This window comes from Grampus griseus (assembly GCF_964374135.1).
Source record: "Grampus griseus genome assembly, chromosome: 11".
Classification (NCBI taxonomy): Eukaryota; Metazoa; Chordata; class Mammalia; order Artiodactyla; family Delphinidae; genus Grampus; species Grampus griseus.
In genome coordinates this window covers 52,745,448-52,760,641 of record NC_139005.1, presented here as the reverse complement: position 1 = coordinate 52,760,641, position 15,194 = coordinate 52,745,448, and positions in this window count along the sequence as shown.

Genomic DNA, 15,194 nt, shown 5'->3' with positions numbered 1-15,194 from the left:
GAAAAAAAACAGACAATGTGGAGAGTGCAAAGAAAATGTTTCCACACTCAGAAAACAGAATGTTTCTGTATTTTTATCTTCACCCTTTATTATTATTTATGATGGTGATAAACAATAATAATGGCTAATTTTGAGTGTTTATGAGGTGCCAACCACAAAGTGCTTTTTGTGAATTAACTCATTTACTCTTCACAACAGCCCCGTGAAATGGTAAGATTAAAATGCCCATTTTATAGTTAAATTAAGATTTAAAATCTTACATTAAAATTTTCAAATATTTCAATAATAATAATAAGATGTCCATTTTAATTATGAGGAAACTGCTACTGAGAGGTAAAATGACTTGATTAAGGTTGGAAATGGCCGAGCCAGGATTTGAACCCAGGGAGTCTGGCTCCAGTGCCCATGCTCTCTCCTGCTACACGTTCTCAGCTTCTGTGGATGCACCCAGAACTCTCTGGGGTTGTGTGCAGACTCATATTGCAGCAGATTAAAACTCATTCTGATTTGTTGCCTCTCTCTTGTTTGTTTGAGATTTGTAAAACATACACATACTTCTCTGAGATCTTAGAGTAGATTTAAAACTATTATAAAGATACCTACAACCTGATGTCATGGATTAGCGATAAATAACTCAAATTGCATGGAGGTTACTTATTTTTCACATAGCTACTGGATCAGGTTATAAGAACTCTATACTCAGGGGTCTGAGGTTCATCGTACGTGTGGGAGAAATGAATGCTCTTTACCTCTTTCTTGGCTGGCTCTGTTTTGGAGCCATTATTGTTGGCTGACACCTTCCCCATAATATTTGACCATGACTTCACATTTTGAGAAAAACTACTTCCTTACATCTCTCAGAATGCTTTTCAAAAATCTCCACCTATTATTTCTTTCCTAAATCATATGATTGCCAAATGATGGGGGTAAGCACAAGGTCTGAGGCATTTCTGTAGTGGGGAAATTCACCTAAAAAGATGACACTAAGATAGACACTCAGATATCGGTACCTCTAATTAATCCCTAAGTTGTATCTATGCTTCCTCTTTCTCTGACATATCTCTTTGATTGCCCCTTCATTACTATGGCAGTGTCATTCCTAGGGTGTGTTTGCCCCTGCACAAATATTTTTTATAGGACCCCTGTCTATGTAAACAATTGAAGCCACCCTAAATCAGCACGTCAGTGCCATTCTGGCAGCCCAACTCACACAATCCTTTAAAAAAAAATACTGTGTTGTCCAATGGGCATGATAAGCTTGCCAGGTCACCCTCCCAGAATTAGGACCTGGCCACAGAACCCCAGGATGACTGCACAGGCATGAGTTATGCAGTAACTTGGGACAGCTGGTCAACCCACTCATTGGACAGCAGATGGGAGAGCATCCCAAAAGGGAGACACTGGGACTGAACTCACGTGGGGCCCGGTTCTAGCTTGGAGCGCCCCATCCAGATAGATGCCAATGCAATCTCAGCTGGTCCTAAGTACCAGAAAGGCTCTAAAAAATTGAGGCTGTCCCTCAAAGAGAGAGACCTTTTGGATGCCTCGGGCCCTTGTTAGGAGCCCTGCTTGACCAAGTCTGAGTCACACCAACACCTTATTCTGTACCCTTTTCACATAACATATTACAGCTTTCTCCTGCTTAGCCTCCAGACCTCCACTTTCTTTCCTTTTGTGTCCATTGCTCTCATAGTACAAACATACTATAATATTTTACTCCTGTTCCTTCTTACTGATTTTATTAAATATGAATTTCTCCACTGCAGTCCTCATGAAGTGAGGAATTCATTCCCTCTCATCTCCTCAGGAACGTCACTCCAGAAATTCTCTTCTCCCTCCTATATCATTCATTTCTCTCTCTGTCTCTCTCTCGAAGTATTTCCATCAGCATACAAATATGCCATCTTTAAAATCCTTTCTTTGTTCTCACTTGCCCCACCAGAGACCATTCCATTTCTTTGCTATCCTGAAGCTTGTCTATATTTATGTATCCCCTGCTCCTCTCTTCCAGTGCTGACCTGGGCTTTAGTTCAGGCTCTGCTCTGCACTGAGGCATTTGGTAGAGAAGGCGTGGGTAGAAGCTGAAATCCAGTCCATTCTTTGCCTGCCAAGCAGAAAGCCTGGCACAGAACTTTGTCATCCTTGAGGAAGGAACAACATTTGAAACTGATCTACCCAGGGCACCACCATTTCCAGCTGGCCAGCCTGAGGCAGGCTTCTTTTCCTAATTTGCACAAAGGTCCTGTATATGTTTATGATAGCCCTGTTCTCCTGTGCTTTGTTAATGCACTTCACTCAGCCTTTTCCCCCTATCATTCCCCTGAAATTCCTCTGATCCGAAGTCACCAGTGACCTCCACATAGCTATATCCATTGGTTAGGGTATTCATTCCCTACTGCTGCTGCAACAAATCACCACAAATATAATGGCTTAAAAACAACACAATTCATTCTCACACGGTTCTGGAGGTCTGAAGTTCAAAATGGGTCATCGGGACTGATTTTCTTCTGGAGACTCTAGAGGATAATTCATCTCTTGCCACATCACTCCAACCTCTGCCTCCATTGTCACATGCCCTTCTCTTCCTCTGACCCTCTTGCCTCCTCTTATAAGGACACCTGTGATTACATTGAGCCCACCTGGACAACCCAGAATAACCTTCTCATTTCAAGGTCCTTAACAAAATCACTTTGACGAAGTCTTTTTTGCCATGTAAGGTAACATGTTCAAGGTTCTGGGATGAGGATATGAACATCTTTGGCGGGGCATGGGTGGTGGTGTTTATTACTCAGTCTACCACGGTTAGTTCTCAGTTGCCTTTTTTTTTTAACATCTTTATTGGAGTATAATTGCTTTACAATGTTGTGTTTTTTTCTGCTGTATAACAAAGTGAATCAGCTGTGTGTAGACATGTATCTCCCTGACCTACCAGCAGTATTTGATGCACTTGATCTCTCCTGCCTTGATAAATTTTTGTTTCCTGATTTTGGGGACACTGCAATCTCTTGGGTGTCTCCCTCTCTTGTGGCTGCTGCTTCTGAGTAGTCTCCCTTGCTGGCCTCCCTTATTCTCTCTGACCTGGTCTTTGGTCTTCTCTTCTTTGTCTAGACTCCCTTCATTCAGTCCCATGTCTTTAAATGTCATCTATAGGCTGTCATTCTTAAATCTCAGCACCTCCATTTAGGTCTCTAACAGGCATTTACAACTTAACATGGCCAAATATGAATTCCTGATCTTTCTCCCTCCTTAAATTTGGTCCACCTTCGATCTTCCCCATCTCGGTTGTTGGCAACTGCATCCTTTGATTGCTCTAGCCAAACTTTTTGGATTCATCCCCAACTCCTCTCTATCTCCTAATATCCCATCCACCATCCATCAGCAAATCCCAGCGACTATTTTCAACATATACCTAGAATCGGCACTTCTCACCATCTCCACTGCTTTCATGCTACTCTCATTTCTGCCCTCCTTTCTGTGTGAACTTATTGCTAATGCCTCCTAACTGGTCTCCTGCTTCCGATTTTGCTCCCTGTAGCCTTTTCTCAACAGAGCAGCCATAGCGATCCTTTTAAAACAGGCCTTGGTGTGTCACTCCTTTGCTTAAAACCCTGCAATGGCTCCACATCACCCTCATGATGAAAGCAAAAGCCAGTATCATTCTCTGCCCATCAATCTCGCTGACATTCTCTCCCCCTGGGCTCCCCTTTGTTCATTCTGCTTCAGCTACACTGGCCTATTTTTTGTTCCTTGAACATATCACATGTGCCTCTGCCTTAGGGTCCTTGAACTGTCTCTTCCTTCTGTCTGGAATTGTCTTTCCCAGGGATCTGTGTGGCAAATTCCTTTACCATCTTTGAGCTTTGCTCATATATCATCTTCTCAGTGGGACTTTCCCTGTCCACCCTGCCAAAGGCCTTTCGGGGGAATGTGAATTGCTAGAACCTTTTGAAAGTAATTGCAGAGTGTCTCTTAAAATATTTAGCCACATCCTTTCATGCAGCCATTCCATTTGAGGGAATCTCTCCCACAGAAATAGAAAGCACAGAAGCACCACTGTGTAAGTATCCACTTATAAGGATAGTTATTGCACCATTTTTCATAGGCTAAAAAGCAGCTGGAAACAAGCTGATTGCTCATCAATAGAAAAATGGTTGACTTAATTATGGTAAATCCTATTAAAGGACATTAGGCTGCTATTAAAAAGAATGAAGTTAGATATACAGTGACTAAGCTGAAGGATGACGATGCTGCATAATTAAGCCAAAGCAACACACGTTGCAGAGTAATGTGTAAAGTGTTATTACATTTCTGAAAAACAGGAGGAAAAATCTATATGACTGTTTTAAGGCCATGGGAGAAGTGTAGCTGGATACACACTAAGCTGTTAACACCAGTTTCCTAAAGGATATGGAAGAGAGCAGGAAAACAACTGATCTTTTCTTGAGGTATTTTCAAAGTGTTTCATTCAATAAAATGGGCACATAATAATTCAGTAATTACAACTAAAAAAATTTAAACGGCCAACAACTTAGTAATAGCTTGCTTGCTACGACCTCAATGTCCATTTTCACTCACTTAAGTAATTGCTGATCACCTGTTGTATGTCAGGCACTTTGCTGGATGCAGAGCTACGGGAAGGATAAAGGATGGGGGCAGGGGAGAGGGTGTGCTTGTTTTCCATCCAATAGTTGGGTTTTTTAAAAAATTATTTGTTCCAATTAAAAAATCAGAATGTTTCACATTTTAAAAATGTAGACCTCTCTTAAATTGAGAATATCTGTCAATACTAGGCCCACATTCCCTGATGGTAAGAATCTGCTTAAACTAAGTATGTTGTGCCCCCTTTAAATGAAGCTTGTTGTCTCCAGCTGGTCACAGCCCTCACTGTGCTTTATTACTGGCATGTGCCCTATCTCACTTGTTTATCTCCTGTAAGTATTTGAACCTGTGACTCCTGGCCTAGACTAAGGCTGGGGCTGTGTGGATGCAGAGGAAGTGATGAGTACAGAGATGGGGACATCACTGTACTCATCACAGTGAGTACAGTGGGATGAGGGGACATCCCTCATGTCCCTCATGAGGAGGCGACATGACGTGAGAGGGCTTGGTGACCAATTAGTGTGGGGGATAGGGACCTGGAGACTGGGATGGCTGATGACGTCACTGTCTAAGACATAGAACACAGGGAGAGAACCCAGTTTGTGGGGGAACAATGGAAAAGACGAGGTTTCAGTTTTGGACTGTTTGAGGCATCTGTAGACCATCTGGGAAAAGATATGCAGATAACAGTTGAAAATATAGATGCTAGGAAAACGATCAGAACTAAAGATCAATATTTGTGAATCAAAGAGGTACTTTGGGGCTTCCCTGGTGGTGCAGTGGTTGAGAATCTGCCTGCCAATGTAGGGGACACGGGTTCGAGCCCTGGTCTGGGAGGATCCCACATACCGCGGAGCAACGAGGCCCGTGAGCCACAACTACTGAGCCTGCGCATCTGGAGCCTGTGCTCCGCAACAAGAGAGGCCGCGATAGTGAGAGGCCCGCACACCGCGATGAAGAGTGGTCCCCGCTTGCCACAACTGAGAAGCCCTTGCACAGAAACGAAGACCCAACACAGCAAAAATAAATTAATTAATAAACTCCTACCCCCAACATCTTCTTTAAAAAAAAAAGAAGTACTTTGTAAGGTAACCAAAACATTGGTAGTTGATAGACTGTTCAGGGAGGGAGGGTGAGGGAGTGAACTCTCAGGAACATTGCTCTTTAGAGGAGAGCAGAGGAAGGCACTAGCAAAGCAGACAGAGGAGGGGCATCAGAAGGGGGAGGAGACAGCCCAGGGGGAAGGGGCTCATAGAAGCCAAGCACCTACAAGAGTCTCCCGGGGGAAAAAAGTGGTTACGAGCCACACATCACAGAACATCGTTATATCATTATCTAGTCCTTCAGAACCTAATCTTAGACACACCTAGAAGCCTTGGGCTCGCATCCCAGCCCTAGCACAAGCTTAGTGTGCGATCTTATACCAGTCTTTAAATTCTGGGCCTTGCGTATCATATCTGTAAGTAAGAAGGTTGGACCACGTGATTGAGCCCTAAAGTTCTTTGAACTATCGAATACTAACATCCTAGGATTCTTAAAAGCCTCCGCCTCCAGCCGGTTATCACTACCCGTTCTTCCTGAAGCCATGCAGCAGTAAGTGTATGTGTGCGGGGGTGTGTTTCAATCACTTTTACATTTTTAAATATAATAAGTAAGTCTAGATTTTGTCAGTTCTACCTACCTCAAAAGAAGAAGCAAACAACTGCTCTCTGAGAAACAAAGGAACTTAAAGAAGACCCTACTGATAATTCCCAATTTCACAGATCACTTGTAACATGTTCATGAATTCTCTTACTCTGAAGTTACTTCCCAAAGTAAATTCATAGGAATATGAAAACAGTGATTTACAAAGGGACCAGTTGTTCTCTGGCAACCTGTATCAATCACTTCTCAGAGGGAGGATCTCCCCTTTGGTTTCTAATGTTATAATTCATTAACTAGATTACAAGTTTCTTAATGGTGAAGCTTTTTCTCCTACATAGTAAGCCCTCAATAAATGTGTATGGAAATGAATGTGTCTTAAATTATTCATGTTTAACAATTGGATTGAGAATGGATGTCTCCACTTAATTAGAGAAAGGAACCCTTAAGAAGTGAAATTTCAGGAGGGCCCCAAAAAGAAAATGAGCCTTAGAGGAGAGGGAATGTCATAGGAAAAAATATGTGGAAAATGGCAGATTCTGAAATAAGAGAATTGGATTGTTACACAAGGTGAGAGACCACAAGATTAAGAAGGGAAGGTGGATACAAGTCACAACAGTCACAGTGTGTGGGGTTAAACAATCATTACCCAATCAATCTGTGGCCACAAGTGGAGAAGTTGCACATCCTCTTTCAACTGTTACCATCTGATGCCATCACAGTGCAGGAAGGGACAGAGGAAGGGCCTGTCACCCAGATCAATCCAGGTAACATTACAGAGTCTTCTCCTCCAGAGCAGACTTTTAATATTGGCTGACCTTGAATTAGCCAATCCCCTATGTGACGAGCACCTGTATTCGACTTCTGTAAGCTCACCAACAACTTCCCCATCCAATTCCTCCTAACAGGTCCCTTCTAAGGACCAATGCCACTTCTGGAGCACCTGTCTGGTTCACATGCAACGGCACTTGTTAGCGTGGCCAGGTGAAACACAGGACACCCAGATAATTTGAATTTCACATGAACAATGAATATTTTTTAAATATACGTATTCCCAGAGTGTCATGTCTTTTTATTTGCTAAATCTGACAAACCCTGCACTTTGTATTCCAGAACATTTCCGGGTCTGATGTTTCTGACTTTGACTTCATTGCGACACTTCAACTATCCCCTCCCCAGTGCTTTTCACACCTCTGCTGCCCTCTAATGGTCACAGTTGGTCACTGGCGCCAGAGGGACAGGCCGGGCAGCTTGCGTCTAAAAGAATGTTGAGGGACAGAGGATCAAGCTTGTTCATTCAGCAGAGTCATGGAGCGTAATCTTACTATGTTCCAGGCACTGTGCTGAGCTCGCTAACAATTCCACACCCTCAACTCCCAGGCTAGAAGACGAGAGAGATCTGTACAGAAAGTATACTGGATTCAAAGTCAGAAGTCTCCAAAAAAAAAAAAATTCTGATCTAAAATCTATCACTGACAAGCTGCGCAACTTTGAAGTCACTGAGGATTTGGAGGCTCTGTTTTCTAATCAAAATAGCTTATAGACAGCAGGAAGGAAAAAATTTACTGTTTGAAAAGTGCAGCAGAGTTCATCTGGGAGATAGAACAGCTTTGGAGAAATTCTTGGCTATGCAAAGCCAAGACGCAGAGACTAGCAAGAATGAGAAATATTAAACATAAGTAGATAAAACTGTTGTCAATCAAATGGAAAAGGGCATTGTCCTTGGAGGAATTTTTTGGATGATAAGTGGTTTGGGAAGGGGCTGGGGACAGAAGGTTGGGGTCTTAAAGAATGGGGACGAGAGAAGTGAGGTAAGAGATGCATTGTAAATGAGAGCACAGCTAGCAACATGGCGGCTGCCAAGGCCCAGGGGGCGGGCCGGGAAGGCCAGTGGGAGGAAGGGAACGTCTGATATCTGAGTCTAAATTTTCTTACTTTGCTTAGTAAATCTGCTTTATTTCCTTCCAGCCTTTTATTTATTTATTTATTTTTATTTATTTAATTTATTTATTTTTGGCTGCATTGGGCACCCGGGCTTTCTCTAGTTGCGGCGAGCGGGGGCTACTCTTCGTTGTGGTGCGCGGGCTTCTCATTGCGGTGGCTTCTCTTGTTATGGAGCACAGGCTCTAGGCACGAGGGCTTCAGTAGTTGTGGCACAGGGACTCAGTAGTTGTGGCTCGTGGGCTCTAGAGCACAGGTTCAGTAGTTGTGGCACACGGGCTTAGTTGCTCCGCAGCATGTGGGATCTTCCCGGACCAGGGCTCAAACCCCTGTCCCCTGCATTGGCAGGCAGATTCTTAACCACTGCGCCACCAGGGAAGCCCTTTCCAACCTTTTATAAAGGAAGTTATAGAGAACAATACTAGGCTTATAGGGTCTTAGAAATAAAAGTCTGGGGCTGTGTAGCCCAATTAAAATGAAGTGCATTTGCTTATTCAACAAATATTTACTGAATGCTTACTTCGCACCAGACACTGTTAGGTAACGGTAAGCAAAGTTATACCTGGAGCTCTCCTGCTTCAGCTGAGTCTGAGAGTCAGTAATTAATCAAATAATTACCAGTGTTTAATTAAACAAGGAGGCCATTAGACTGAGAGGGCTCTGATGCCATGGCGGCCTGCATAAGAAAACCAAAATCTAAGCTGGAAATGCCTCAACATTACGAAAGTGAAACATAAGGTCGACCAGTCACAAACAGCCAACTAGGCTTTAAGCTATAACCAATCAATAATTTCCTTACTTTGCTTCCACCTTTTCTCTATGAAAATCTCTCCTCCACCTCCTGTGGGTGGAGGGCTCCTAACCACTTCCGGTTTATGACTGCCTGACTCCAACCGATTTTTCCTTGAATAAACTGTTAACATTTTTAATATGCCTCAGTTTATCTTTGAACACCAGAAAAGCAATGCAAAATTGCAATAATGATAAGGGCTGCAAAAGAGAAGTATTTAGAGCTAAGAGACAACTCAAAACAGAAGTTGGGAGCTTCCCTGGTGGCGCAGTGGTTGAGAGTCCGCCTGCCGATGCAGGGGACGCAGGTTCGTGCCCCGGTCCAGGAAGATCCCACATGCCGCGGAGCGGCTGGGCCCGTGAGCCATGGCCGCTGAGCCTGCGCGTCCGGAGCCTGTGCTCCACAACGGGAGAGGCCACAACAGTGAGAGGCCCGCCTACCGCAAAACAACAACAACAACAACAAAAACCAAGTTGGACCTAATCTAAGAGGTTAGGGAAGGTTTTCTCTGAGGAAAAGATTGAGCCAAAACCTCAAGTCGACCCTTCTGTTAAATTCCAGAGGAAGAAGAAGAGTTCATTCCATTGTGGGCAGGTAGGGTGTTCCAGGCAGAGGACACAGAAATAGCTTCCCATTATGTGAGAAAATACACGCACTGGGGAGTCAGAGTAGAGCTGGTCAGAAGAGCTCATGCAGGCCAGGATACTCCAAGCATTCTTCCCAGAATCAGCTCAGGGATGAGTAAAAAGCCAAGCTGAAGAAGCAAGACCTTCCTCCAGCTCAGTGAATGTCGAGGGTTTTCCACAGTGGTGTGACCATTCCTGATACCAAAACCCCTATGAAATATGCTTACACACCTAAATTTACCTAATGTGCTTTCCCTGACATACTGTGGATAAATGACCCACATCCACCTGCAGTCATTAGAGAGGGAAATTTCCGTTATGGGATGGAGACATTTCATGGACTTTCCCCAAGTTGATGGGCAATGCTCCTTGCAGCCCTTTTGATCAAGCAACCGTCCTTTAGCTAATTCCGCCCCCCCCCCCCCCCGTGTTCCCATAGCGTTTGTTGTCAATGCGCTCACCTCATGGTATTTAATCATTCGTTGATGTTTCTGTGTCCTAGAAGGTTGACAGCCAGTATAAACTCAATGTTTGACCAATAGCTGTGCTACTACATTTGCAGTGTTGCTAAGAACAATATTTTCCCTTAAGAACAGAATCTTGATACCACGGCTCTTCTGGAGGCCGGTCTTATATTTGAGAGAGTAACCAAAATAGTAAAGCATTATATCGATGGTAAGTGTATTTGCACTGTTTTTAAGTGGCTATTAATTGCTAGTAAAGTCAGTTTCTCCCCCCTTATTAAAAATCTCTGTGGTATAAGGCAGATCAAGATAATCAGTAGGAATATACCATTAATTTTGCAACTGAGGTCAAATGAGAATAAGTGTGGTAAAGAAATAAAGGTTTAGAAGAACAGGCCTTTGGAATAATCTATAAATAAACATATTTGAAATTAACTAAATATTAACCTTATCCAAGGATATTAACCTAAAAATATGGAAGAAACTTGCATATAAATTCAGTGATCTGAATTCTTAAAATGCAAAATTAAACGCTATGTTCAATTTTGTTTTTTACACAAACATGAGTATTGACATTATCCGTACAACCAGAAAGAGCTGGCCATCGTACCGTGCTTCAAGGCTTGTACGACATGACAGCATTTCAGTTTCCATTAAATAAACAACAGATGACTTTAAAAATTTAAACACAAGCTGAATTTTTCATAAAGAATTGATTTACTACGTGCCTGCACTATTTCTTCCTAAAACGTACAGAAAGTGACCCCTAGTGGAATTTTGAGGAAGCATTTCTCCAGTATTTTTCATTGATCTCTTTAATCCCTGTATAGATGCTAAAGGTCTGTTGTGTGCCAGGCATCATGTTAGGCTCTGGGGACAAAACATGACTGAAAGTGAAGTTCAGTGTGGCTGAGAGGCAAACATTTATAGAAAAGACTGATCAGAGCTGTGGTACAGATAAAGTGGAAATAGCTAATTTGGCAAGGGGCTGGGGAGAGGCACAGAGGAGGGGAGAAGTGGAGACAGGCCTTTATCCTGTTGGATAGTGTCTCCCACACTCTGTTCGAAGGCTATAAACAGAGTTGTAACAAATACTGCACAAAAACATGCTGAGAATGTCAGTATTAACTAGGCTTTACATAGTATGGGAGACTGTTCAAAAATGGGCTTCTTTAAGTTTGCAGCCCTCAGAAAGACTGAGTCAGATAGAAGATTATTTAAGTCAGGAAGGCAAGATAGAGCATCCCCCCGCTCTTTGTGGGTTAGACAGGAGAGTGGGTTAGACGTGAGAGGAAGCAGAGAACATGCAGCAGCTCCAGATGTTGTGATTATGGATAGAAGGAGGTGTCAGTGGGTCAAAAGAGTGTCCACAGTTAATACTACTAACCGATGGGAGGGAGCATGGGTGAGTCTTCCAAATACCCAGCAAGGGTTGAAGAGCAGCTACCCGTAAACAGCACCACCATTAGCAGCAGCAGCTGTGGCAGCATCACCACCATTTATGGGATCATTTATATGTGCCAGGAACTGTGCTGTTTCTGCATTATTTGAATCCTCACAATAAGCCCTTAAGATACATATATATATTACTCGTCTCACTGTACGAGGAATGAGACAGTGAGAGGAAGCTGACACTTACACGGGTTAACCGATTTGCTCCCAATCCATTCAGCTGGCCGCGGAGTGGCTAATCAATGCTGAATCCACTGTGCTACTCTGGTCCAGTGGGCCTGGAGCCCGGCACTGTGGGCTCCTCAGAAAATCGAGGGCGGTTAAAGCCAGGAGACTAAATGAATTCATCAAGAAAGGCTGTGAGAGGGAGAAAAGAAGAGGGGTGGAGGTGGAAGCTCAGAGAATGGCAACACCTGAGGGAAAGGAGGGGGGAGGGGGAGAAACAGGAGAAGAAAGAAGAGAGGGAGGAATCAAAATGGTAGTAATATGACCGAAAGAGAGTCATTTCTTGGAAGGGGAGAGACAGAGACAGGAGAGCGAGAGAGCGAGCCCTTCCGTAAGGAAGTAGAATTCAACAATGTCTGATGCTGCAGAGGAATCAGGGGTGGTGAAGTCTGAATGTTGATTACCAGAATCGGCCCTTAGGAGGCCACTGATTGTCTCAGAAAGACAAATCTTTCTGGCATGGAGGGCAAAGCCTTCCTTCAAGGAACTGAGGAACAAACAGGAAGTAAAGGAAGGGAGCGAGCCAGTGCAAACTGCTCTATCAAAGAGTCTGGCTGAGGGGCTTCCCTGGTGACGCAGTGGTTGGGGGTCCTCCTGCTGATGGGGGGGACACGGGTTCGTGCCCCGGTCCGGGAAGATCCCACATGCCACGGAGCGGTTGGGCCGGTGAGCCATGGCCGCTGAGCCTGCGCGTCCGGAGCCTGTGCTCCACAACGGGAGAGGCCACAACAGTGAGAGGCCCGCGTACCGCAAAAAAAAAAAAAAAAAAAAAAGTCTGGCTGAGAATAAGAAGTTAGATAAGATGTGATCAAAGAAGGGGTTTCCCCTTAAACATTGAAAATATATATATAATCATGTATCTATGTTGAGGAGAAGCAGACATGGAAAGTAAGAGGTTGACGGTAAAGTACAAAGGCTAAATGACCGAATACAGGAGAGAAAGGGGGTCTAGAGCATAGACGGAAAAGGCTAAGAAGACCGATGGAGAAAGACAGGGAAGGAGAGAAGAGCGCAGGATAGGCAGATCTGTCCACCAGCAGAAGAGGGGGGGCAGAGGCAAGCCCGCTGCCGGTTTTTTCCCTCTGAAGCAGGGGAGGATGGCTCAGAGTCAGAGGAGAGAAAGGAAAGGAGGCTTGGAGGGAAGCCTTCTAACAAGGGCTGTTGGGTCTAGAGGTGACGGACCACCCGAGACCAGCTGAGGCCGGCAGGGCCGCGTGTGTGCAGGCCCGCGTCTGCGGGGTGCTGCAGTGGACTCCCCCTCGACTCACCTGGTACAGACGCAGAGAATGCACATCACAGGGAACTGGAGAGGCACTGGGAGTACTCCGGTGAGAGCCGGAGGGATAGGAAGGTGTGATCCGTGGGGAAAACGCTAGCCATTTCGCGAGAACACCTATGTCCCAGGCGCCATGCTAAGCGCAGCTTGTATATCATTTTATTTAACCTTACGGCAAACCTGTGAAGTTAATAATTACTCTCCTCATTTTACAGGTGAGGCCACGGAGTCTCAAAGGCAGCAGCTAACTTGTTCAATGTCACACAGCTGGTTGACCTTCCCCAGAGTTGATGGATTAAATTGGGCCCTGAGGTTGAGAGGTGGAGCAGTTACATAATGCAAAGCAGGAGGATGGGCTCCAGGAGCGAATTCCTCTCCTAGACTGGATTTGAAGGTCAGTGAAGTAGAGAGCTAGGTGTAGATGGGTCCGTCACATTAGTAATGGATTACCACACCATAATAGCTAGGAGTGTGGAAAAAGATGCTAGCCAAGGAAGCAAATTGTATGTATAGAAGCAAGAGTATTGAGGAGAGAGGGTGAAAAAGCCAGATTGTATGAGCCCTGAAAGTGCTGACCTTTTTGCATGGGGCTCAGCAGGGCTAGCTATGTAATTTGTAGGGCCCAGTACAAAATGAAACTGTGCAGGCCTTTGTTCAAATATAGTGCTGTTAAAGATACCGAAATATTAACAACTCTCTTTTTTCTGCAGTCACTCTCTCTTGACCTGTCATGGTGTTTTTATTTACTATTTCATGCCTTGGTCCCTTGGACAAGGGGAATCCCTGCAGAGTGAGTGCGGACCCTCACAGGTGCCCAGTGGCGGCTCTGTCCCATGACTCAGGGCATGGTCCACCGGCTTAGCAGTTCTACCTTCCCTGAGATGCTGCACCTCGGCTGAAGGCAAAGAAATCAGTCTCCCCTTCCCTCAACCCACCACGCCACCCCAGAGCAGAAGAACAACCCCATGCCCGGTGCCTGGATTTGGTCGGGCAAGAGATTCAAGCACACACACTGTGACCCTGCCAGCCTGGAGAGGAGATGGTGCTTCCATGCTCTCCCTGAAGGTGGCACAGGGCAGTGTTGCCCCAACTTCAAACCCTACCTGTGCCTGCATCCAGTCCCTCACCAGAGGTGGAGGGCAACAGCAGGAACAAGCACCAGTAGGCTTGTTCTGATGACATGACCCAATCACTGTCCTGGGGAGGGCGCGGAAAGGGGAAGGCTGGATGGGACCCAGGGTGCTGGGGGTCAGGGAAGGGGAGAGTGAGACGCAAGAAGCTGACCAGGGAAGGTGGGGAGGCAGTGGAAGGTGGAGCCCCATGGGAGCCAAGGCTCCAGGCCCCTGGTGCAGGCTCCATTGTTCCATCAGACTTCATTTACAAAGTACAAATTAAAAGGTGAAACTGTTACGTTAGTTTGCTAAGGCTGCTGTAACAAAGAACTACAACTGAATGGCTTCAACAGCAGACATTTATATCATCATATTTCTGGAGGCTAGAAGTTTGAGATCAAGATAGTGGCAGGTTTAGTTTATCTCGTGGCCTCTTTGCTTGGCTTGGAGATGGCCATTTTCTCCCTGTGTCTTTATGTAGTCTTTCCTGTCTGTGTCCTTATCCCCTCTTCTTATAATGAATCTTATAAGATTAGGAATCTCCTTTTCTTCCCAGTCATATTGGATTAGGGCCGATCCCAATGACCTCAGTTAACCTTAAGTAAAGGGTCTTTAAAGGACCCTATTTTCAAATACAGTCACATTGTGAGGTACTGAGGGTTAGGATTTCAAAATATGAATTTTGGGGGGACAAAACAATTCAGCCCATAACAATTGTTAAGAGTTTCAAGATGACCACTGCAAAGCATTAACCCCCAAGCCTGGGACAATTCTGTGCATGGGGGCCCGTGTGACTGCACTGGACACATGACCGTGAAGCCTCCCTGGACTGGGAGGTGAATGGCATAGGAGCAGCGGTGTGCAGCTGGAAGGATTGGACCTCCTCCTCCCTGCCCTAGAGGTGCCAGGTTCATGGAAGAACGAGCACCCTTCCCAGGACCGAATTGTAAAGGAAGCAAAGCAGCGTTCTTGGTGAGAGCCAGGTTTTGTGAAGATAATGGGAAGATATGGTCTTTGTTAACACAATATCTTGAGCAGGTTGAGAATGAAGAGACATTTCTGTGCAAG